The sequence below is a fragment of the Ornithodoros turicata genome, unplaced genomic scaffold, assembly GCF_037126465.1.
Source record: "Ornithodoros turicata isolate Travis unplaced genomic scaffold, ASM3712646v1 Chromosome23, whole genome shotgun sequence".
Taxonomy (NCBI): Eukaryota; Metazoa; Arthropoda; class Arachnida; order Ixodida; family Argasidae; genus Ornithodoros; species Ornithodoros turicata.
The window spans coordinates 935745-960733 of record NW_026999342.1 but is presented as its reverse complement, the minus strand read 5'-3'; the positions used below and the strand labels follow the sequence as shown (position 1 = coordinate 960733).

The following is a 24989-nucleotide window of genomic DNA, read 5'->3' as shown; positions in this document are numbered from 1 at the left end:
CATACATCCACTCCCACTGTAGTTGTATAACCAGTGTGACCGATGTTTGAACGACACATGTTCGGGGCGATGTATAATCATACAAGCGTTTGAATCGAACGATGTTGTCAAACAAGGATTGTACGACCAGTGTGACCGAGCATTCATGAGAGAACTGATGTTCTGAGGCTGGAACAACGTAGAAGGGACAAATACATACAAAGCCTCAAATTGCCTAAGAAATTAACGGTGAAAGATGAAAGTCACTGAAAAGGTTAGCCAGCTCTAGGACTCGAACCCACATCTTCTGGATTACAGTTGCCGCTTGCATCTATCCCTGTCGTATGAATGTGTGTATGAGTGAGCAAAAATGTAAGAGTGAAAGGAGGAAGAGAGAGAGAGTGACTGGTTCGTGCCTTCAGATGTCGCACCCTGGAAGTCGCTGAGAAGGCATGTTAGCTTAGCTCAATCGGTATAGAGCCCTGGACCGGTAATCCAGAAGATGTGGATTCGAGTCCTACAGCGGGCTAACTTTTTCAGTGACTTTCATCTTTCAACGCTATCTCGTTGAAGCTGAATGGCGTTAATTTTTACGCAAGAAAGGGAAACTGCACATGAAATCGCGAGTCACCAGGTGTACGAAACACAGATGATTTTTTTTCGTCGTCGCTGTTAGTTGTTCGGACACTGCGAATACGTGCCACATGAGTTTACTCCTTGTGGATTGCCGCAGTGTGTGTTAATGGTGAACGATACGCTTTCAAAGACATGTAGTTGCCGAGTCTAGTTTTCGTTGTTGCTGTTTACTCTTTCGTCTGGATTCTAGCGAGCGATCTACAACTCCATGGTGATTATTTGTCATTTTTGCGAGACATTTGAAATAACTTTCAGCTTTTATACAGGGTATCCAGGCTAACGTGTACCGGTGTCCAAAAACATGGCGCTTCTTAAGCGAATGATAACTGTAGAATGCCGTGCGAATTCGCGTGTTCCAAATGCCTGCATTTTTCACGGTGGCTGATTAATTACTTAGGCGAAATTAGTTAGCTAACTTTTTAATTGTTCACTTATCTGACATGTGAATTCCAAAGGTATAGAACGTGTCGAGAAATACCCATCACAATTGTGTCCTACAGCGTACACCTTCCGTGGAGTTGCTCATTCACTCTCCCTCTCTCTCTCTCTCTCTCTTTTTTTTTTTTTTTCGAAGCGACTTTCTCAACAGCTCGGGAATGTAGTAGTTCTTGCTGACCGTCCTGGGTAGCGCAGTCGGTAAGGTGTTGGCTTGCTGAGCTCAAGATCGCGGGTTCGACGACCAGCCGACGACGGTAGCAATGTGGGGGAGGTAAGCATTGCTTCCAGCACCGTGTGTCGAAGATTTCTGGCGCTCGTTAAAAGGACCCCAGGTGGTCCAAATTATCCGCAGTCCTACCCTGCGGCACGTGCAGCATATCGCCACACAAATAGGTCGACTCACCTTACGTGTAAACCTGTAGGCCGCTTCTCAGCAGATAACGGATGTAATTCTTTTTCTGTAAGCTTGAACATGAAAGAACTGATGTTCTGAGGCTGGAACAACATAGAAGGGACAAATACATACAGGGCCTCAATTTGCCTGGCAAATTGAGGCTTTGTATGTATTTGTCCCTTCTATGTTGTTCCAGCCTCAGAACATCAGTTCTTTCATGTCCAACAGTGGCCACCTGCGTCCACCCCGTCATATGAATGTGTGTATGAGTGAGCAAAAATGTAAGAGTGAAAGGAGGATGAGTGAGAGATAGTGGCTGGTTTGTCCCTTCAGATCACGCACCCTGAAAATCGCTGAGAAGGCGTGTTAGCTTAGCTCAATTGGTAGAGCCCTGGACCGGCAATCCAGAAGATGTGGGTTCGAGTCCTACAGCTGGCTAACCTTTTCAGTGACTTTCATCTTTCTTCTGTACGCTTGATCGCTCTGAAATCGAGACACCGGCGTTTGTGCGCATGGTCGGTGAGCTGGTGGGTTGGTGTGGGCTCGGTTTAGCACCCTCGTTTCGTCGGATTCAGAGCAAGCGGTAGGCTCTGGGCGCTCCGAAACGCTATTTTTTCCCATGCAATAGCTCCTCAATATCCGTGTCAGTTATCATGAACATGAATAAATTCGGCGCATGCTACACAAAAACTGACGTAATAAAACGGAAGTTAGATCACATTCACATCCGGAGGTGTCAAAAACCTAGTAAGAAGAAATGCCATTGACCGCGTGAGTCTAGGTGGCGAAGTTTTTCAATATACATACGTACGTACATACGTACATACATACATACACACAGACAGACAGACAGACAGACGGAGTACCACTTTTCCTTTCCTATCAAAAAACAACAGAATCCACTTACCTAATGTGACTACCGAATTCAAATGCCCGTAACAATCGAGTCAATATTCAACGCCGATCGCGTCCACCTACAGTACTAGGAGCACTCTATTTCACGAAGTTCCTACATATATTCGATTAGACGCCCTTTCAACAATGCTTCCGCACGCGTACATCACAAACCTATTCCGAAACTTTACCGCGAACTCTCCCGCAACACTCGCTCAAGCATTGAACCCTGAAATCAACGCTGCTTTCCTCGGGACATTTTCCCTCCCGGTTCCTCATACAGCCCCAATGAGTATCGCTTCCTCCCCCAACCCCCACAACAAGTCGTTGCACGTATCCACTTCACAGAGAGAGAGTCCCCTGTACAAATAGGAGGGCCCGCATTGTCGTGGTCATGAAGGTAGTGTTAACATCCAAGTAAAGTACTTTCAGGTGCGTATCTGCGAAGCATGCCCAAGATTCGCGGACAAAAACTTAAAGCGTGCTTCGCCTGCATTACACCCATAGACGCAATGCATAAGAAACGTATAATTTCATTTTGAAGGAGAACGCTGACACTTTTCACTGGTTCGCCACTGGATCCTGTGACATCCATGTACAAGGAATTATGCCGAAAAGGAATTATCCGTATATCTATAAACGCTTTCGTTCCCCCGGCGTTTGAAACCTTACACATTGTACTCAATGGGACAGAAGAAGAATTCGCGCTCCATCGTGATTTCACAGTCTTACACATCAAAATATATCCGCTTTAGGAAATTTTCCACTGCAGTTTCACAACTAGGGGGACCATGTTTGGAACCTAAAGTGGATATCTTGGTTTTGTAGCGAGCCAATTTCGTTCCCGAGGGCATCAAAGTGCGACTAAAATATGAGACATCACACTTAAAAAGGGCTTAGCCTAGCGACACTTCCGCATGTAGGGAAGCCGACGGTACATTTGAGCACGTGTAAATGGGAGGAGGAATGAAACTCGAAAGGAAGGGAAATTATCAAAGTTCAGCGCGCATTCTCCTCTGATAATCAACACGGCAAGACGGGTTTGATAAAAACATCGACAAAATTAACGTGTGCTTTCATGGCCAAAGAGGCTGAAGAACGCTTCTGGTGGCTTCTGCTTTAAAAACAGAAAAGACAACGCCGCAGATACTGCGTTCGCCTGAGGTTCGCGTTTTGGGAAATCGAACACACTCTTCTTCTTAGTACCAGTTTCTTAAACTCTTTCTGACATTGTACTTACGGCGTTAAAAAGAAGTGCTGGCTATGGATTGTGTTGTGCTGTTTCAGAATCGAATTTTCCTTGAGTCTGCGGTAATGGGAAGATTGAAATTGATTAATTAAAACTTGTGTCTTGTGGTGACAAAGCGTGCACAGTTTAGCTTCTCTGCGAAATCGGTTTCCTCTGATATTGACTGTTCTCTATTAGTGCTGGCTATTGATTGTGTTGTGTTGTTCAGAATCGAATTATTTCCTTACGTCTGCGCTAGCCGGAAGGTTGAAGTTAATTTATTAAAAGGTGTTTCTTGTGGGAACAAAGCATGCGCAGTTTAGCTTCTCTGTTGTGCTCGAAATTCGATTAATTCCTCGCAGCGCTTAATAAGAAACTATTTTTAAATGTTGTGTCCCCACTATATGTCAATGTTGGCTGTGGAAAATTGTCAGTGTCGCAATAATCGTGGTCACGTACAGGAATCCCGGCCTTGTTATAACAACAGTTCTAATATTTGTTGTTATCATATTGATTAAGAATATCTTCTTTAACTAAATGTAACCAGCTCCCGTGGCATAGTGGTTAGGATGATCGCCTTCCACGCCGAAACTTGGAGGTGACAAGGGTTCGAATCCTGTCACCGGCTGTGCTGTCTGAGGTTTTCCTTGGGTTTTCCGAAGACTTTCCAGACGAATGTTGGCACAGATGTACACAAACTCTAATGGATGTAGTGTGCCGTTATTGCATTGTGATCTGCCCGCCGATGATTTCCTTTTCATCGTTACCTTATCTGTGACCGTCATGTTTTTTGTATATATACAATGTATGCTTACTTTTATGTTTCACACTCTTTCTTAATTTTTCCTCGCAGTACCACGGGGAAGCTTGGTTGCCACCAGTATGAAATTTGATGAGTACCTTAATGACTGTAAAATCGTATATTTGGTCTAACGACGTTATATACCTCTATTTAGGAGAAGCGAAGGCAAAGCAATTTTTCTTTTCTTTTCTTCATGCATACACTTGTCTCGGCGACAGCATGTTAAACCGTGCATTGCTGAGCCGTTGCGCATGCGCTGTGCGGCAGCGTTCGTTCACGGACAAAATGTGTATGTCATCTAAGTAAGGCATATGCCCCTATGTTCAACTCACTTAAATGCGTCGAATGCAACTGGGACCGAGCGCGTATCATCGTGTTGTGTCAATGTTTTCTTGACTTCAAGCCGATCACGGCGGCGTAACTGTGCAGAAACTTAACACATTGCCAGAAGCGGGTTGTTTTTTTTATCCTTCCTTTAAGCAAATGCTCGCAGACATGCATCATTCTGTGCAGTTGCCTGCTTATTTTAGCGGAATATTTTGCACGTGAAGTCGTGCACGCTGGGTTTTGCGAAGTGAACTAGGAAATTTGCCAAATAAAGGTCACTTTTTTACCCCACCAACATGAAGAGCGTGCCGAATTCTGCCGTTTTATGGGACACCCTGTAGATGCTCGAATACACTCGAGAGATCACCAAGCCTGCCAGTCCGTGTTTAGTAGCTTTGAAGGCACTAATATTACAAATTGGCTTTGTAGGGTTTGCTCAGAAGTTTGGTAGGAGTGTACTAGTAATACTAATCGAGTAAGAATCTGGCGCTGAGACAGGCTTAGAGAGTCGTTAGCCAAGAAGTCGAAAGCAACACAGAGGCAGACAGGAAATATCGAGCTTTCAACTTCTCATCATATGATTAGAGGTTGAAACAACTTTTCATAAGTTTCTGCGCAACGCAGAACGAAGAAATCGTTCATTTTATAAACAAACGTTCTTCATGACGACTCAAAACAGCACACCAAACAAATTTTTGCTTCAGAGATGGTCGAGGTTACGTTCGTAATGCAACGTCGTTTGCAACGTAACTTCTACCATCTCTGAAGCAAAATTTTTTTTGATGTGCTGTGTTGAGTAATCATGAAGAAAGTTTGTGAGTGAAATTTACGCATTTCCAGTAGACACCCGTCACAAAAAGACTGTTGGAGGCTTTGGCCTAATTCACAATACGATGTACGTGCTATGAGAAGAAAGGGCATTTCGACAGGAACACAATGATGTAGATTACTTTTGGGTATCACATCTAGGGGGCGAGTAGTGAGGTTCCCAAAACGTACCATATTTTACAAATGAGGCAACTTTGCGATTTTTTTTCTCCTCAAAGGCAAACCTTAGAATCTTCAGAACATAGGATGCAATGCTACCCACCCCAGATTAATATGTGGGAAAAAATTCAGCTGCATATGTCAAATAGTTATGAAGATACATGGCGTCAAACTTCGCAGAAAGCGGAATGGTCGAAATACCCACATCTGAATGATAACTCATTAAGAAATAACCAGCAATTAGTTTCAAATACTTTCAGCACCAATATGCCTCCTAGGGACAAGGCTTTAATATATGTTTGAAAAAAAAAATGGAGAGGTCGACCGGAAAACCCTGCCTGATTCGGCGTGAAATGACCCAGGTGCGACATCGGCTGTGTTGCACTGCTACACCGCTCTAGACTCTATCCTTCCACAATACCAGTATAATTTAGAGCTATGAAGGAATTAGTTGTTTATGAACGGTGTACAACGCGACGATCTCTTTGCGCTACACATCAACAAATGGACAACCCAGCTGCAAAACATGCCGCCGATCACTCTAGTTTATCTAATATTTTCGCCGAACCGGTTCATAGCTGATCATGTGAAAGCGTACAAGTCACTGTAGGCACGCAATTACTCCACCATAGGCGAGCTGTTTCATCGGGGCGTTTCTGGAAACAGCGCTGATTTGGTATGGTGCACCGGTTCATGTTAGCGTTGTTGTTTTTTTTTTCCTCTCCCTTTTTTGTACACAGGTATCGTGAGGAATCTCACAAATGCGATGTCAGGGAATCTTCCCGTTTACCTGATCAAAACGACTCCAATCAAACGATTTCTTCGTTCTGCGTTGCGCAGAAACTTATGAAAAGTTTTTTTCAACCTCTAATCATATGATAAGAATTTGAAAGTTCGATATCTCCTGTCTGCCTCTGTGTTGCTTTCGACATCTTGGCTAACGACTCTCTAAGCCTGTCTCAGCGCCAGATTTTTACTCGATTAGTATTACTAGTACACTCCTACCAAATTTTTGAGCAAACCCTGCAAGGCCAATTTGTAATATTAGTGCCTTCAAAGCTACTAGACACGGACCGGCAGGCTTGGTGATCTCCCGAGTGAATTCGAGCATCTACAGTTTGTCCCAGAAAACGGCAGAATTCGGCACGCTCTTCATGTTGGTGGGGTAAAAAAGTGACATTTACTTGGAAAATTTCCGAGTTCACTTCGCAAAGATTTACATAATTAAACTTAGGTTACATGACATGCACATTAGGAGGTGGCAAGAACCAAGTAAGAACAAATGCCGCTGACCGCATGATTCGAGGTGGCGTAGCTTTTTTTATTAGATTTCTGGGACACCCTGTATACCAGAAGCAGGCTACCCCAAAGCCGTCGTATGCGGCCCGCGTGGTTCCTCCATGGTTCAATGCGGCCCGCAGACACGGATGAGTTCGCCACCCCTGGTGTACAATTAAAAAAAGAAAGGAAGAATGAATGATCGACTATCGCCATGGTGATGGGAATATTGGGGTAACATTATCTTAGGCTATTGGCAGTACTTTGTCGAAGGCGAAGTACAACGGCACATCGAGTGTTTGCAAAAATCGCCCATGGTGCGCTATTTCACGTGCAAAATATGCCGCTAAAATAAGCAGGCAACTGCACAGAATGATGTATGTCTGCGAGCATTTGCTTAAAGGAAGGATAAAAAATCCCGCTTCTGGCAATGTGTTAAGTTTCTGCACAGTTACGCCGCCATGATCGGCTTGAAGTCAAGAAAACATTCACACAAAACGATTATATGCGCTCGGTCCCAGTTGCATTCGACACATTTAAGTGAGTTGAACATAGGGGCATATGCCTTACTTAGATGACATAAACATTTTGTTCGTGAATAACGCTCCCGCACAGCGCAGGCGCAACGGCTCGGCCATGCACGGTTTAAGAATGCTGTCGCCGAGACAAGTGTATGCATGAAGAAAAGTAAAAGAAAAATTTCCTTGCCTTCGCTTCTCCTAAATAGAGGTATATGACGTCGTTAGACAAAATATACGATTTTACAGCCATACATCAAATTTCATACTGGTGGCAACCAAGCTTCCCCGTGGTGCTGCGAGGAAAAATTAAGAAACAGTGTGAAACATAAAAGTAAACATACATTGTGTACATACAAAAACATGACGGTCACAGATAAGGTAAAGATGAAAAGGAAATCATCGTCGGGCAGATCACAATGCAATAACGGTACACTACAGCCATAAGAATGTACGTCTTTTTAACGCCATAAGTACAATGTCAGAAAGAGTTTAAGAAACTGGTACTAAGAAGAAGAGAGCGTTCGATTTTCCAAAACGCGAACCTCAGGGGAACGCAGTATCTGCAGCCTTGTCTTTTCTGCTGTTAAAACAGAAATCACCAGAAATGGTCTTCAGCCTCTTTGGCCATGAAAGCACAGCTTTATTTTGTAGATGTTTTTATCAAACCCGTCTTGCGGTGCTGGTTATCAGAGGAGAATGCGCGCTGAACTCTGATAATTCCCCTCCCTTTCGAGTTCCATTCGTCCTCCCATTTACACGCGCTCACATGTACAGTCGGCTTTCCTACCTGCGGAAGTGTCGATAGACTAAACCCCCTTTAAGTGTGATGTATCACATTTTAGTCGCACTTGGATGCCATCGGGAACAAAATTGGCTCGCTACAAAACCAAGACATTCCGTATAGGTTCCAAATATGGTCCCCCTAATTGTGAAACTGCAGTGGAAAATTACCTAAAGCGGATATATTTTGATGTATAAGACTGTGAAATCAAGTTGGAGCGCGAATTCTACTTCTGTCCCATTGAGTACAATGTGTAAGGTTTCAAACGCCGGGGCAACAAAACCCTTTATAGATACACGGATAATTCCTTTTCGGCATAATTGCTTGTATATAGGTCTCACAGGATCCAGTGGCAAACCAGTGAAAACTGTCGGTGTTTTCCGTCAAAATGAAACTATGCGTTTCTTATGCATTGCGTTTATGGGTGCAATGCAGGCGAAACACGCTTTAAGTTTTTGTCCGCGAATCTTGGGCATGGATAAGTGCGGCCTGTTTTCCAAAGAAATCGACAAACTCTCCCTAGTCTATTCAAAGCACCGCTAGTGTAAGAGTGTTTTTGACATCCAACCAGGGTAACACACACACACACACATGAAGATACGATGATGAGTTGGGGCTGCGCGGACTAAGAATCATGAAAGGTGCAGAGGAGAAAGCGCACCATCCATGCATTGCATCATTGTATTGTGTTCACATTTCGGTAGCATATATGGATGTACATACACATTTTCCAGCCAAGTTCATGAGTTACCATCGTGTGCCTAAACGCTATGCTCAGTTCTGCAGATTATATCTATATCGATTCCTCCTATATCTTGCTGAATCAACAGTTCCAAGTGCAATTGAAAATCAGTCAACATACACTGACGATAATTGCGGTGCGACGTTCTCTAAAGACAAGCAATAATCCCGGTCGAGAACGGTAACATCGAGGAAGTAAACAGCACCCTGTGTCGGGATTTTCTTGCGCCTGTTAGAGTACCCTAGACTTTTGAAACTACTCGTAGCCTTGCCCTGTGACATGCGCAGCATGTTGCCACACAAATGTGAGGTGATCAACCTGCGTGTAAATCTTATCTCAATTAACAAGCGTTCAAGTGCCACTACGCAGTAAAAAATTCATTTTACTTCGTATAATCTTCCTCAAAGGCGGTATATGACGTCTGTGAAGATTACGCGCTTCCCCGAATTTCCCACAGAACGAGGTATAGTTTTGGCACATCTCATCCTGCCCATTGTGCCTTGGGGTAGTGGGCCGCACCTCATGCTGCGAATTTCCCCATTCATCATCATCGATTTATCTGTTGTTGTTGTTTGAATCATCCTTGAGTGGATCCTCCTCGAAGAGCAGAACTCCGCCCTGTCATCTCTTCGCGCTCACAATTAATTCATCCTCTCATATTAACCTCTGCAAAGTGGGGTAGGGTCCTGCGGCTACCGCGTGGAAGCATCCTATGTCACCGTCACTTTTCCATCATTTAGTGTTGTTGTTGAGGGGGTGACGTCAGCCAGAGTCCTCTGTCTCCTAGCAACTGAACGTGCGGGACGTAAAGGGGTGAGGAGACGAAAATTGACCAGGAGCAATGTTGTCGCGTGGCACCCCATACTTCTTCTCAACTACTCAAAGTTAAGAAGAGTGGATCTTTACATTAGCGCTATTCTCACCCTCCAAGTTAGCTTCGTGATACCTTTGCGTCACATAGGGCGACAATATTGTCAACAGCGTGAGCCAAGTTGACAGCAGTGACTTAAATTGGGCATACTGAAGATCCGATATTAAGTCCGCGGCGGCATTTTGAGGCAGTTTAGGGTACCCAGGCTTCAGCTTTTCCGTACATACCTGGAAAATTTGGCTCTCCATAAACATCTAATCGCATACGGGAGACGTAGCATAAGCGCTGTTTAGGGAGTATATTACTGTCGTATCCTGCACCTCCTCGATTTCGTTCTGTTTCACTTTAGCGATACGGAAGCGCAAGAATGCAGGCGAGATGGGTACGTGACGACCAAATTCTCGGCTAAGGTTTCAAAAGTACTAGGGCCCTCGAATCACAGTGTCAGACACCAGGCGTTCTCCGCCGCAGTGAAATTTTTCCGGGACACTGATGCAGACAACAAGTTTTGAGCCTATGTGTGTTTTGCTGTATATACGACTGTTTGCGTGTTTGCGCGTTCTGTGACATCTCAGTGTGCGTGTTCTTGTTTCCTGTCAGAATCACTACCACCACTAATCATCATCATCTGCATCGCCATCATCATCATCCTGCTGACCTTCATTGGTATCATCATTCCAGGAGTTTGCCACCAAAGTAACTGGAGTAAGTGATGTGCAGTGGCGGGCCCCACACTAGTGAAGCCAAAATCCCCGTTTTATTTTTTCTTAAAACCAAACCAATCTTCTCGGATAACTTGAATGTTAGGGCGGTTAATCTCTTGGGGTGACAAATGACCCGTCCGATACACTTTCAGACAAAACTTTAGAGAAACTGAGTATCTGCGCAGGCGTGGCTACGTGATCCAGAACTGGCGGTTTCCAAATAAGTCACTAACCCATTTCTGATGATTTTGCGAGTCTTGCGTCCTAGAAAGCGACCGCAGAACCTTCGTTTTTTAAGTACCACTGTGCACCAAAAATATGTTTGATTTTAATGTAGCGGCACTTAAGGCCCATGCAGGTACATTCAGAATGTACGCTGTGACGTTCTAATTACACTCTAAACAGACTTTAAACATACGAACAAAACGCTTTGAAGAAAGAAACAATAGGGGGAAGGGAAATTAACTCTGAATAGTAAGGAGACAACCCACAACCACGAGCCCAAATAACCACGAAGTTAAGATCGTGTCGATAAATACGAAGTTCCTATTTGCTTAGCAAAGGAATGATCAACATATCCAAGGGACACAATACCGGCGGCATGTGTTCCATTCCTCTATAGTTCGGAAAAAGAAAAAAAAAATAGTTGAAAATGTAAGTTGTTACTTTTTAGGGAAGGACTGCTTTTGATTGATTGAGGGTCATTGAGTGGCGCACAGGTGGGTGGAGGTAAGAATAAAGAAAAAGAAACATGTCCGATGCATTGGTGGATTCGACGGAAATGCGTAGGCATTGAAACTTGGAAACCCTTCGGGAACTCTCTTCCACAACGCTACACAATCCTTCAATAACCCTTGGCAAAGTCTTTCGGGCTTCCTCCGATTCAGCTTGGCGGCGCCGTCCGCAGCGTCAGCCTTCTTTCGCCGCTGCTCCGTCGCCCAGCTTTCATAACCCATTGACAAAATAGGAACAATCCGGGGTAGTTAGTTTAGGCTCATGATGGCGAATAGCATCGAGAAGACAAGGACACAGGTAGAAGTAGACAGGACAGCTGCACACTCTCAACTGAGGTTTAATCAAAAGAAACAGCATCTTAAACGCGGGCGTCAATGTCACTGACTATCATCCCCCTACATTGAAGACACTGAAGAGGACCTAAGAATGTACGGAGAGGACAAAGATGGGTAGAAATCCAGCGAACCGGTAGAATGTAGGAAGAGAGTTGCCTCAGGACAGAAGCCGCCGATATTTCGAACAGAGACTGTTCTTCTTCTGTTCTAAGACAAATGCTTATGTTGTGTGCTGGTAGATTGCACTCAACACCTTGTCCCTGTGTAGAAAAGCTATTGCAAAATCTGTCAACGTGACTGAAGGGGAGCTGACACATCTGTCTTCACACGTGGCAATAACAAATGTCTCCATTATCTCCCGCACCAACTGATCTTTATGCACTGTTAGTACCTCGGTTTGATTGACAAGAGGTAAATGCTTACAATCACGGCAATGCATGCACAAGTGACCGAAGGGGACTCTTCCAAGTGAAGAGGCGTGTTCCACAAGCTTCACGTTAAGGCATCTACATGACTGCCCAACATAGCAACTGCAACATTGGAGCGGTAGATGATATCGAGCCTACAAGCCACGAATGGCTGTCGATGCATTCTATATAGGCCCATTTGGTACATTTATTCTCGCGCGAAGAGACTGCAATCTCAACGGAGCAGTGAACACGGCATTCACTCCACTTCTCGCAGCTACTTTTTTTTTTTCGAATTGTGAGATGCCCTGTTGATATACGGGATGGGCACTGGCCTCCCACTTAGCCAGTCTGCTCATGATTATTGAACACCTCCAAGAGGACCTCCGAGATTGACAACAACACTTGTTCAGGGTAGCCCACATTCCTGATTCTGGAAAGTTGCATCTGAAAACTGGTGGAAGCAGGGTGCGCACAGGACCTTGAGAGAGGATATCATAGCCGACATAGCTGCTGCTGTCTTCACCACCTTGGAGTGAGCTGACCCATAAGGAGGCTAGACCTTTTCTTTTTTTTTTTTTTTGTTATTGGATTTGTGGTGTCGCGCCCGGCGGCTGGGGCCCAGAGAAGGCGCGCATGTTGTCTAGATTGAGTTACGCGCCCAGAGAGGGCGCGCATGTTAGACATGTTCAGTTACGTGCTCAGAGAGGGCGGGCGCGTAATGGATGGGAGGATTGATAAGGCGATGCTCGGCGGGGGGTGACACACAGAGTGTGAGCGACCGAGCCAGAGGGAGATTGCCCACCATGATGTAAGTTGACATTCTGTGGGACAATAAACGAGGTATTGATTAATTGATTCGTGTCTGTGTCTCTCGGTGCGGTGGTTTCGGTAGGAGACTGGTTGAGCTCGACCCCAAGTGGGATTTGGGTGACCGGAATACCACAAATTGGCGCCCAACGTGGGGCCCGACCAGTGTCGCCGCACGCCCGGGAGGCACTGACAACTACTGCATTTGTAGTGTTGTTCATAGCATTTGTCGCCCGTGTCGCTTTTGCTGTTTATTTGTAGTTCGGGAGTGTGCATTTGCTGGCCATGCCGCCCAAGAGGCCCCTTCTCGAGCCCGTCTACGAGGACGACCCGCCAGTAGCGGAGGACCTCCTTCGGCGGATGACAGCTCTCTGCGCTTTATTGTCGCAGCAGCTCCCCAGTAGCACGTCCGCCGCCCAGCCGTCCTCGAAACCCCGCTACGCCTGAACCTGACGATACCGACCGTTTCGGGCTACAGCGACCCCAAGTCCGTCGAAGATTTTCTTGCGGACCTGGAGGCTTACCAGACAACCGTTGGAGCAACCGACGAAGCCGTCCTGCGCCGGATACTACCCGCTGCATTGGTAAGCTCAGCTGCTGTGTGGAGCGGGTCTCAACCCGCATTTCCGTCTATGACCGAATTTCAGCGGCTGTTTCGGGAGGAATTTTTGCCCCCGAATTTTGCAATGCGATGCGTGAGGAACTCATGACTCGAACGCAGCACGCGGAGGAGAGCCTGTTGGAATATACCCGGGCAATCCAGGAGCTGTACCGCAGAGCTGAACCGCTCCCGACGGAAAGCGAGAAGGTGGCCCGCGCTATTCGCCAATGTCACCCTCGTTTTAAGCCTTATTTGCGCTCTTTGCGCACTTCGCTCAATGACCTTGCTAAAGAAGCCCGTGTCATCCAAGCAGATTTGTTGGCGGAATTGCAGTACCGCCCACCGCATAGGCCGGAACAAACACTGGAGCCTAGCTGCGCATAGCTGCGCAGGAAGCTTCCGCCATTCTGGTCCTTGCCGCTTCAGCGGGGCGGCTATGCAACATGCAAGCAGCGGAAAAGGTAATTCATTTAGTTTGAACTGGAATTGACCTGAATACGAGGTGCTGTGGTGCTGTTGCATGTGTTAGTTCGGTACGGAGTGGTTTCCGTATACTTCGTTACTTCGTTGACTACAAAAGACAACAATTGCTAAAGATGAAGCGAGTTGGAAGCTGGTCAACACTAAATGCCAACTTTGTCACATAAGCTGTCCAGCCTGTGATGTCAAGTAACCGCGTGTTGCTAACAGGATGATCTTCATGCGTGATCACATCTGAAACGGCGCTGTAGCACTGATATTTATCTGCAGATCAGACATACATGTATATGTAACTACCAACTGTGACTTCACAGACAAATGAGGCTCTCTTTTGGTTGATGTGCATGTATTCGTGATAAATGTTTCATGTTTTGCGTATGCATATCAGTAATTTCACATTTCTATCTGCACTTCGATGAACGCCATCACAAAGGTCGCCCCCGAGGGAAAGAAGTTCGGCAGAAGTTGCGGGTGTCAGTGCAAACGATGTTCTCGTTATCCTCCTTAGACATTCTGACTTCAAGGAAGACCGCACAACATCGCACTTCACTCAACTGTTGTGCGAAATGCTTTGTTAGTCTAACCTTTCCTTTCAATAAATATATATTCCCCCCCCCCCCTCTAACTTGTATTCGTGGACCCCGCCAATTTCGCCGTTGCGAACGATGGAGTAGGCAGAAGTCCTGAGTAGGCATGTCAGATATCAATAAAGGCTTGAGTGATTGCAATGCTGGAAGTGGATGTAAAGAATGCCACTGTTTCAAGTTCCTTCTACGTTGCGTTTATGCTCTTTAACGCATGGAATAAACTGCTGTGATACCTCGTGCTTGAACTCTTACTTGTGGTTACATTCATTTTGCCTAAAAGTCAGACTGAAATTACGGCTTAATTTTTCTGCTTTTATAGTGCATTACACTAATGGTGTGCTGTGATGTGACACACATCATACCATGGTTTCTAATGGCTAATGGTTTCTAAAATCTCTCAGAATGCTGCTATGCTTTCAACGAAGCAAAGTCAAATATGTATCATACTATTACTGACTGGTTGTCCGCACAACTGTGAGGTTCGCGCGCGGTCCTTATAGCGATTAGTTTCGGTAATTACGTGTCCTCGAACTGCCACTAGGTACCAAATATACCGCCGGGATTTTCACTAAATACTCTATAGCGCTTACTCACTTTGAGCATTGCATCCTAGATCCTTCTGGTTTTCGTCCCATCGCTTCACCTGCATTACTGCCCACGTCAAGGGCCTCTAGCGTGTGATTAAGTAAACGCTTGATGTCACTTGGGAAGAATCATACAGTTCAACATTTAAAATAAATTTCAGTTTTCATCATAAATGTAAAGAAAGCTGTCGGCAGTAAAGAAACAACCAACGTGCAAGCACGAATGACGAGCAAAATGGGGGCTCAGCCTGAGAGTGCTGCTTTTCCGCCAAGCATGTACCGTCAAATAACGCATCGTGATGTCAAGCTCCGCCCAATGGCCAAACTCTCCCTATATACGGCACTGGCTATGACTAGCGAGCGGGACGCTTTAACCCTTTCCGCCATGCTGGTGGTCTCTGTCCTGGTGATGAGACGGGCCTCCGAGGAGAAATGTTAAGTTTCCGGGGTAGATTGGGCACCATATGACGTCATGCTTCTCAAAAACTAGAAATTCATTTTGTAGCACCTGCGGTTCACAATACTTTGGGAGAACACAGTGTGAGACACGTGGATTAAAAATGACACATATTCACTAATATTCTATCATATGACGAATTAAATGTAAATTAGTAAAGTGACGTTTGTGTTACTTAGCTGTCCTTTATTTTGGCACCTGCGAGACGGACACTAACTGACATTCCTGTCCAGTGATGATCATACGAATAACCAAACAATCCTTTCGCATACAAGGTGGAGGACAAGTCTCAGTTTACGTCAAGAGACAATTTTACATAGAGCGTGTTTTCTTCCTTCTTGACCTCCATCGCAGCTGTATATTTTTAAGTAAAGGGGAAGCAAGCGTGTCCACTCTTAGAAATGGCGGCCTGCAGCAGTGACGGCGTCGCAGCGATTAACAACCATATCAAGCTTATGAAACAATTATTTGCGAATATACGCAATTAATATTTAGATATATTGCAACATAATGTCTGCAGAAAGTCTAAGAAAAGAAAATGTAGAGTTCCCCCGTTTATGCTCTCATGTCCGCTAGTGACCTCCGTTAGCCGAAAATGCCAGTTATTGTTAAAGGACATGCGCTGCCGTGTGACACGGACTCAAAGGACCGCATATACAGGGTGTCCCAGAAAACGTGTCATTGGATTATAATTAAAAAAATACACCACCTAGGGTCATGCGGTCAATGGCGTTTGTTCTTACTGGGTTTTTGCCACCTCCTCGTGTGAATGTCGTGTAACGTAAGTTTAATTATGTAAATTTTTGCCAGCTTCAGTCGGAAATTTGCCTAGTAAAGGTCACTTTTTCACCCCACCAACGTGAAGAGCGTGTCTAATTTAGTCAAATTAATGATAATTGACAGGGATATTCAGGAGCTATCCAATCGGAAAAAATAGCCGAACATCATGCTCTACGGAGGTCGCACAGAATAGCGCACGATGAATTTTTCAGCGCAATCTTTGTCAGTCCGACGAAAGGAGGTTGGAAACCCAGCCCTCCCCGACATCGCAGAAAGAGATAAAACAGGCACGGCTTATCACGTCCGACTTTCGCTGGGATAATGCTTTCCCTCTCCCAATTTTAGGAAATGTTACTTTTTCTACTATCACTCTGTGGGCTGGCTTCGGAACCTCCTTTCGTCGCACTGAGAGCGATTGCGCTCAAGAAGTCATCGTTATGGTCCGGTGCCCCGAAAAGCATAATGTTCGGCTATTTTTTCCGATGGGGTAGCTCGTGAATATCACTGTGAATTATCATGAATTTGAGTGAATTCGGCACGCTCTTCATATTGGTGGGGTAAAAAAGTGAGCTTTACTTGGCAAATTTCCGAGTTCAGTTCGCAAATATTTACATAATTAAAGTTGTAGTACATGACATTCACTTTAGGAGTTGGCAAAAACCTAATAAGAACAAATGCTGTAGACCGCATGATTCTAGGTGCCGTAGTTTTTTTTATCATAATTCAATGACACGTTTTCTGGGACACCCTGTATGTGTCCAGTTCGTAAAATTGTGAGAGGGAAAGCATTATCCCAGCGAAAGTCGGACGTGATAAGCCGTGCCTGTTTTATCTTTTTCTGCGATGTCCGGGAGGGCTGGGTTTCCAACCTCCTTTCGTCGGACAGACAAAGATTGCGCTGAAAAATTCATCGTGCGCTATTCTGTGCGACCTCCGTAGAGCATCATGTTCGGCTGTTTTTTCCGATGGGATGGCTCCTGAATATCCCTGTCAATTATCATTAATTTGACTAAATTAGACACGCTCTTCACATTGGTGGGGTAAAAAAGTGACCTTTACTAGGCAAATTTCCGATTTAAGGTCGCAAAAATTTACATAATTAAACTTACGTTACACGACATTCACATGAGGAGGTGGCAAAAACCCTGCAAGAACAAATGCCACTGACCGCATGACCCTAGGTGGTCTAGTTTTTTTATTATAATTCAATGACACGTTTTCTGGGACACCCTGTATAAAGGGTGTCTCAGTTAAATCCCCGGGCTAAATAATTCGCGAACGCGTGCACCAATTGAAGAACATTCTTTTTTACAACTATCTGTCCGATACCACCTACAAGCTGCGCTGTGAATGAGTCGGAGGCACTCATCATTTAAATAAAAATTCAAATGACTTTCATGAAAAAACGTAAGTTCTAAAGCAGGGCGCCGTTTGCATTAAAATGGGTACTACCCCTTTTGGGAACTTCACTGGACACCTCTTAAAGAGAAATCTGCCAACGAATCGGGTCATTTGTTGCAGTAATTAATTGGTTTCGGTTTACATATTTTTGTCGCGGCTGGTCGTGTGGAAGCTCAGAAGGGCGTAATTCATTGGTGGATAAGTGAGTGGAAAAGCGTCCTTTTGCACTTCACCGCTACCAGCCGTGGCAAAAGTATGTAAACCGAAACCAATTACTTACTGCAACAAATGACCAGCTTCGGTTTCAGATTTTTCTCTAAAAGGTGTCCACTGAAGGTCCCAAAAGGGGTATACTCATTTTAATGCGACGGCGCCCTGCTTTAGAAATAATACTTTTTTTTTACGAAACTCATTTGAATTTTTATTTAAATAATCAGCGCCTACCATGCATTCACACGGTGCGCAGCTGGTAGGCGGTATCGGCAAGACACTAGTAAAAAAGAAAGTTCTTCGACTGGTGCACCGGTTCGCGAATGATTTAGCCGAATGATTTAGGATTTAACAGAAACACCCTGTATATGTAGTGGAACTTTAGAGGTACTGTCGCATCTGGATACGTATGTATGAGACCGATACCGTAATGTTGGGCACCGCCTCCACAGTCTACTTGGCCAAGTTCATCTTCCTAAAACAGCTTACGTATTGAATAAAGGAGTTTTAAGGATTCGTACTCCCTCTACAGCAAAGGAATCCCCAGCGATAGTAACCTCATGATGATGTAATCCAGGCAGACAAATGGGAGCGCAGCGCAGCCGATTGTCTCCGAGCTCGTCTCTGTGTGCAAAGTCCTCGCAAAGTAGATACGCCGAATTTCGCTTACCAGCTGTGGCGTCAGTAAGGGGGTATGTTCCGCACCGGGGGGCGCGCCGCACCAATATAATCGCTTCCTCTCTTTCCTTGCAGCACGCTGACGCCAAAGAGGATGCGGTGCCCCCTGCGTGCCCGTGTTGTTTTCTGCGTGTGGTATGATATTGTTATTTATCGTGTATCCACTGGTATAGAAAGGGATCCATTATTGGAGGAGGCGATGCAAGGTACTCCCGCACTGACGTCCCGTGACGATACTCCCAGTGACGCCACTGCTTACCGGTGCGATTTCCGACGCGACCATGTGACGTGGAACACGGAGTTCCACTCCTGGCTGCACGAACACGCCCGACGCCAACTCATGACGCTCCGCAAGCCATCCACAGACAGTCCGCGGCTCTGCTCTGCAGACGTCGTCCCACTCGCCCGCCGGTGACCTAACGGCGACCACCCAGCTCATACCAAGACATCTCATACCTGGACAACTCATACCAGACGACTCATACCACACTCAACTCTTACCAGGACAACTCATACCGGGACAATTCATACCAAGAGAACTCATACCAAGAAAGCTTATACCAGGATATACCAGGACAACTCACACCAAGACGATTTATAACAGACAATTCATACCAAGACGACTCACAGCACACTCTACTTTATCTTGCGGGAAGGGAGGTTGTTTTGGGGAGTAGTTTTTCAAAGTCAAAACTAAAGTCACGCCAGGAAAAAAAGAAAAAATGTCACAGAATTTCACTTTTGTTGAAGGAAATGTAAGAATTCCACAAATTATATTTACCGAACCGCACTGCAATGGTTATTTGAAATAGAGAATTTTGAAACGAAATGAAATCGAAATTGTCCCACATTATTCAACCCGTGGTCCGGCATATTCGGAAAAATTAGAAGGTGTCCATCCGCACATTTATCAAGCCATTGTTTTCATGGTGCCCTTTAATTAGCGATTTGATTTAGCTGTTCTGTTGCAAGCCAAAACTCGTGCCGTGCCTCAGCTCATGCCAGTTTGAAATGGTCTGCTAAAAAATTCCCCATTCCTCATTACATTATTAGTGCGCTTTAACTGTCCTTCAAATATTACCTTTGGGATTCTTGCATTTCCTTCAATATAAGTCACAGTCGGTAACACTTTTTCCTGACATGGCCTTACCGGGCGAGACTTAAATTCGAATGGTAAAAAAAAAAAAACAGAAACAAGGAAGCTGCTCCTATAATCAACACCTCTTCCCGCAAAAAAAAAAGGAAGAAATACAAGGAAAGAATTTAAGTGTGGTATGAGCTGTCCTGGTATGAGTTGAGTGTAGTATGAAATGTCCCGGGATGAGCTCAGGGTGGTGTGAGTTCTTTTAGTATGAGTTTTCTCCGATTTCCAGAGAGGGAATTTCGGAATACTCTAAACAATGCATTAATTACTTGAAAGTGTAGAGAACAACTTCTCTAATTCCCGTCGGATTTTCGGCTTTATTGTCGGTGATGAAGGACGAGTAAAACGCCACTACAGATTCGGAATGCACCGGAACGGATGGGACAGTCCTTTTAAGGAAACGCACCAGAGCATAATGCGGGGGAATCTTTGCGGATTTGGCCAGTTGACGAGATCCCGCCCTCGTGAAAAGGCTTTTCCAGCAGAGTCTCACTGATTGATGTCTAGAAGTGAGGAGTCTGTAGGATATCCGTAGGTGTACCGCTCTTCCGAAGCGGCGCAAATCCTGTAATTGGACCGACTCTTATCTTGTGGAGGAACGTTAAGCCGCAGACGATCGCTCGACACTAGGAGTCCTGGACTGGAGAAGATAAGTAGAGTTGGTATTTGCGCAAGGGATAACATTTAGACATATGACGTCACTTGGATGCAACATAATTTAGAAAATCGCGAGTTCCCATAATTTATTCGAGATTTTAGAGCCATTTCATTCTGCAGGACACGAGGATATATGCGGGGGAGTTCAGGCTCTTCAACCTAATGCTCAAGAGGATTTGGCCGACTTGGTCCGAATGAAATTCGGTGAACGTCGTGCCCACCATAATGTAATGAATGACCCTCTCGGTTTTTTTGCAGCACCCTCTGTGTTTGCGATTCGGGATAAACGAATGCAAAAAGAAAGAAAGAAAGAAAGACGAATATGTTTTGGCAATGTTTGGTTCGGTGTCGTTGCATACAGGAATGTGTTGCAGCACAGAGGCGATGCGTGTTATGTGACAAATTGAATTGAATAAATCTTACGACGTTTTGGATAAAAATATTTGATACACATGTTCCAGAGAGCAGAAAGCTTGCGTATATACCACTACCTTCGACATGGTATTGTGGTGGAGTATGTAAAACGTATTCAAGTATCTGCTATGCCGGACAATATAATGATGATTTGTGGGAATGTGGAAAATATGTACGTACAACAACGAGTTGAACGATTTGACTTGGGATTTGGCATATTCGCACTGTAATCGAATTACGTGATTTTTGGTTGGCTGCGATCTGCTGTTCACCTAGAAAGGCGGACCACTCCCATTGGGGCATTTATTTTAGTGTAAATATATTACTGCCGAAATATAATGCGATTTCCCTGCACCAAGTAGACGCCGTTCAACACACGCGAATTTGCGTAAGAATAAATGCTGAAAACCGGAACTTGTACTATGTCCATCCGTTATTGTTGGGATCCTGTCCTCCTTCCCACTATTATTACTGTTCCACTGTACTTCTACGACTTTCTTGCATTACATGTTTTCTGGAAGTTCCATTTCTAATTCGACGGAACCTGCTGCGGCTCCTCGTAATTTATAAACCATACCATTCGTGCAGCGAGCTCATTACAGATGGTTCCCACCAGCCACGCAATAACGTAGACGATCTGTTTAAAGCCCGAAGATGAAGATGGCCAGAGAGAGAATCAGGAAGCTCCCCGTTTTGAATGAACAGCAGGGGGGGATTTGATGAATTTCCAGACAAGAGGGGGAAAAGATCGAAATGCATTAGCGCTCGTGGAGCGGCACGGCTCGTGTCTGCCATACGTGCACGGCGTGTCCTTCGGGGATGTCGGATCCCATTCCCGGTAAAATTGAAAATATTGAAGATTTATCTCCTGAATGGTGAAGACGCCATCTTTTTCGAGATAAAATTGTAAGATGCACGTGAACACTAGGTTGCAGTAAAGTGGAAAATGGCAGGTGAGCTTAGGTTATTAGCGCAATCGTTGTATCAGAGTGTCACAATAACGTAATCATCTTATTCCAAACTCCTGCTGTGAATATGCCCTGTGTGGAAAGGAAGGCCACGGATCTGGAAGGATGTCCAGAAAACTAACTAGAAAAAAAAAAAAAGAAGACGACGAGGACAAACCCAGAGCACGTGCGGGCTTCGAGTCGCCCCTGGTATACAACGAGCAAAATATAAATTATTATTACATAAGTTATTGGTGGTTAACAATTACGATCACGACACACATCGTTCTACTCTGATGAGGGTTCATCTGTCACTTCGGCTTTATAGTACTCCGGCACTAAAGTACGTAGTACATCGGTAATAAGTTTATTACATTTTTAGAACGAATGGTTTCGTATATCGTGGGATATATCGCGCTTCCTTTTTCCTCTTCATCTTCTTTTTTTTTATGTCACTCCTTCTCTTCACACAAAACGTTTCTCTTCTGCATCACACATGCGCTCACGAAATCACGCGCAAGATATATTACGCCGAAACACGGAGTGCCTAGCAGCGCATCTCCATAATTCCCTGTGCAACCGGTTGGCGTCTCCTGGAAGTTTTTCGTGTGGTCTTTTATGTATAACCCGAGGTAGTTGCTGGGGCCAGATTGTGAGCTATTAAATTACAACGAAACCACAGAGATGCATATACAGTGAACCCTCGTTAATATGATCCCCGATAATCTGACATACGCGCTGTACGTCCATACTCCTGGGGAACAATGCAGTGAAACCTCTGCGAATTCCCCCCCAACCCGTTAATATGACAATTGCGCGTTATGACCAAAATTTTCGGCAACGACCATTGTCATATTAGGGTTCACTGTAAATATGAAACTTGAACGGTTATGCGAGCATTCTGATAATTTATGACATTAAACCACAGCAGAGATATTCATCAACCACGAATAATTCGCTGTAGAGTCAAATTAAATATTCGAGCAGGCTTTCACCTTACCGCAGTCCAGGACCAACGCAAAGTGAGAATTAAAAACTTGTAACTACCACATTTGTTTCAAATGTTATCCGTAAGAAATATACTAAACATCGATCCGTATCCCACGTTGTTAGAAAAGTCGCAAGGACGTATTCCTTTGTGGCTGTATTTGCTTGAGAAACAACTGCTACAGATGCCTACACATGTGACGTTTTCCTTGGAAAATGAATGCGAGAATGTTATCGCTGTCAGTCATCGCTGTAGAGCAGAAGACGTTATTCGGCACAAGTCACGTGACATGATGTTTATGGAAAACGCGGCCAGAAAGGGACTTCAAGGTAAAAGGAAACGACGCAATGGTATGGTTTGTTTTTGTTTCTCCTACACTCTGTAAGGAGTAGCTCGGCTTACTGGGATTGCTGGACGATGAAGAATATCTTGGCTAATGGGTTACGGTATAGCACGTAGCAGCTTCGTTGAGAACAATCGGTTCAATTCAGTTCGAAAATAGCTACCCCGACATAAGGTTGTAGCACACAGACCGCATTCGGTTGCCGGAGAGCCTTCTGCGTCCGCTTTCAAACGAGATTGCTTGCCGAAATCAAATAATTTATAAAGAAATTCTCTCGTACGTTACCCGAGTCAAAAAAAAAGAAAAAAAAAAGGAAAAGAAAACGGAGTCAATTATTCGCACGCTCTGTAGACCTCAGCAGAAGCGGAGACCCAGGAATGAACATAAGTTATCACCGCGTTCTACGCTATCGCAGAGTGTCGTTCCTACAGTATGCCACGCCCTTTGACGGAGGGAAAGAAACAATCGCAATATGTGACATTTTACATGGTACTCTCTTAAATCCATTTGAGGCAGAGTAAAAATGTGGTTTTCACGATCCCGAGAACACCATTGATACTCTCGGAACAACGCTATCTGACACCGGCGTGGGAGAAAAAGGCAAACAGAGGTAATGTCCAAGTGTGATTTCATCACTGCGATGAAACAGAAACCGACGGGTAATTAGGGAAGAGGTGCAAGAAAAGCGCCTCTATGTACAACATTTGAAGGAATATCGCTCACTGTTTTTGTTATTTCATCGCCTGCACTTTGATTTATGGTTTCATCTTCCCAAAGTTACAATTTCTTTTCGTTAATTCAGTATACTATGAGAAAGAACTGGTCGTACAACAAGTGACAGAAGTAGCGTACATTACAAGCTCCTCAACATTGATTTTTAAGGGTAACATCAATATGAGTTCACCCGGTAGGGGCCCGGTCACGGCTCAACTAAGTCGTGAACCCATCATTTACTGACACTATTGAGCACTGCAAGTAAATAAAACAAGAAAATGCAGTATTCAAATTCAACTTGGACCAACATAGTCCAACTGACCTGTACTCCGATGACACTTCGGCCCACAGGAACGTCAGCCCTGTACTTGGTGTTGCTTATCCCACAGACGGATGACAGGCACTGTACACCGTATCACGAGCTGTACAGCATGCGATGAACGAACACGCGCTACTCTCTGGTCATCCGCAGAGCAGACGACTGCATCACTTTTCCGTCCACAGCTGCACAAATAGGCAGCACAACTCTGCCACCTCTTTCAGACAGATTGCTCCTCCAACTCCAATGGACCGCGAGATCAGCCTTGGCGAAATACTTTCAGGCGAAAGCGAAATGCTTGGCCCCGTCAACGGGCGATCGTCCGGATCAAGAATGCGGCGCAGGAGAAGAAAACACTTTCACCAGACTGCCAAACACTATGCCCGGATTATACCGCTTCCAATTTCCCACTGCCAGACCAGTGAGGAGGGTGGCAGTTCGCGTGCCAGACATGCGCACTCCCTGTCGTCGGAGCTAGCGCGCCTTGTGGACGGCGTAGGAACTAACCGGAACAAAAAAAAAACGAGGGAAAACACGACGAAAAAAATTGGGGAGAAGAGCAGAGTGGGAAAAGATTTCAAAGTGTGGGGACGGCGCAACGACTCCTTTGGCTATAAGCCGGATTTCTGTTGTCGTGTTCATTGCGTACTCGTCTCTGCAGATTGTGTTTTGTCTGGAACGCACAAATTCCTTTGTTCGTGTATATGCGTGTGACCAGCACCAGTGCAAGAGAGGATGTGTGTTCCTCATCATGGATGGATGGGGGTGCTTGGTGTGTTCATGAGAGAGTAGCTAGGAAGATGTTCCTGGTAGCAT

General features: G+C 45.0%; 1 protein-coding gene across 1 annotated transcript in view; it reads right to left on the bottom strand.

Moving 5' to 3' along the window:
* The window catches only part of LOC135373276 (protein O-mannosyl-transferase Tmtc3-like), a 479430-nt gene extending 454844 nt beyond the window's left edge, over positions 1-24586 (bottom strand). Inside the window, exon 1 of the mRNA XM_064606504.1 lies at positions 24177-24586. The gene's annotated coding sequence lies outside the window, so the exon portion shown is untranslated. The remainder of the gene's footprint in view (positions 1-24176) is intronic.
* Between the last annotated feature and the right edge of the window lie 403 nt (positions 24587-24989).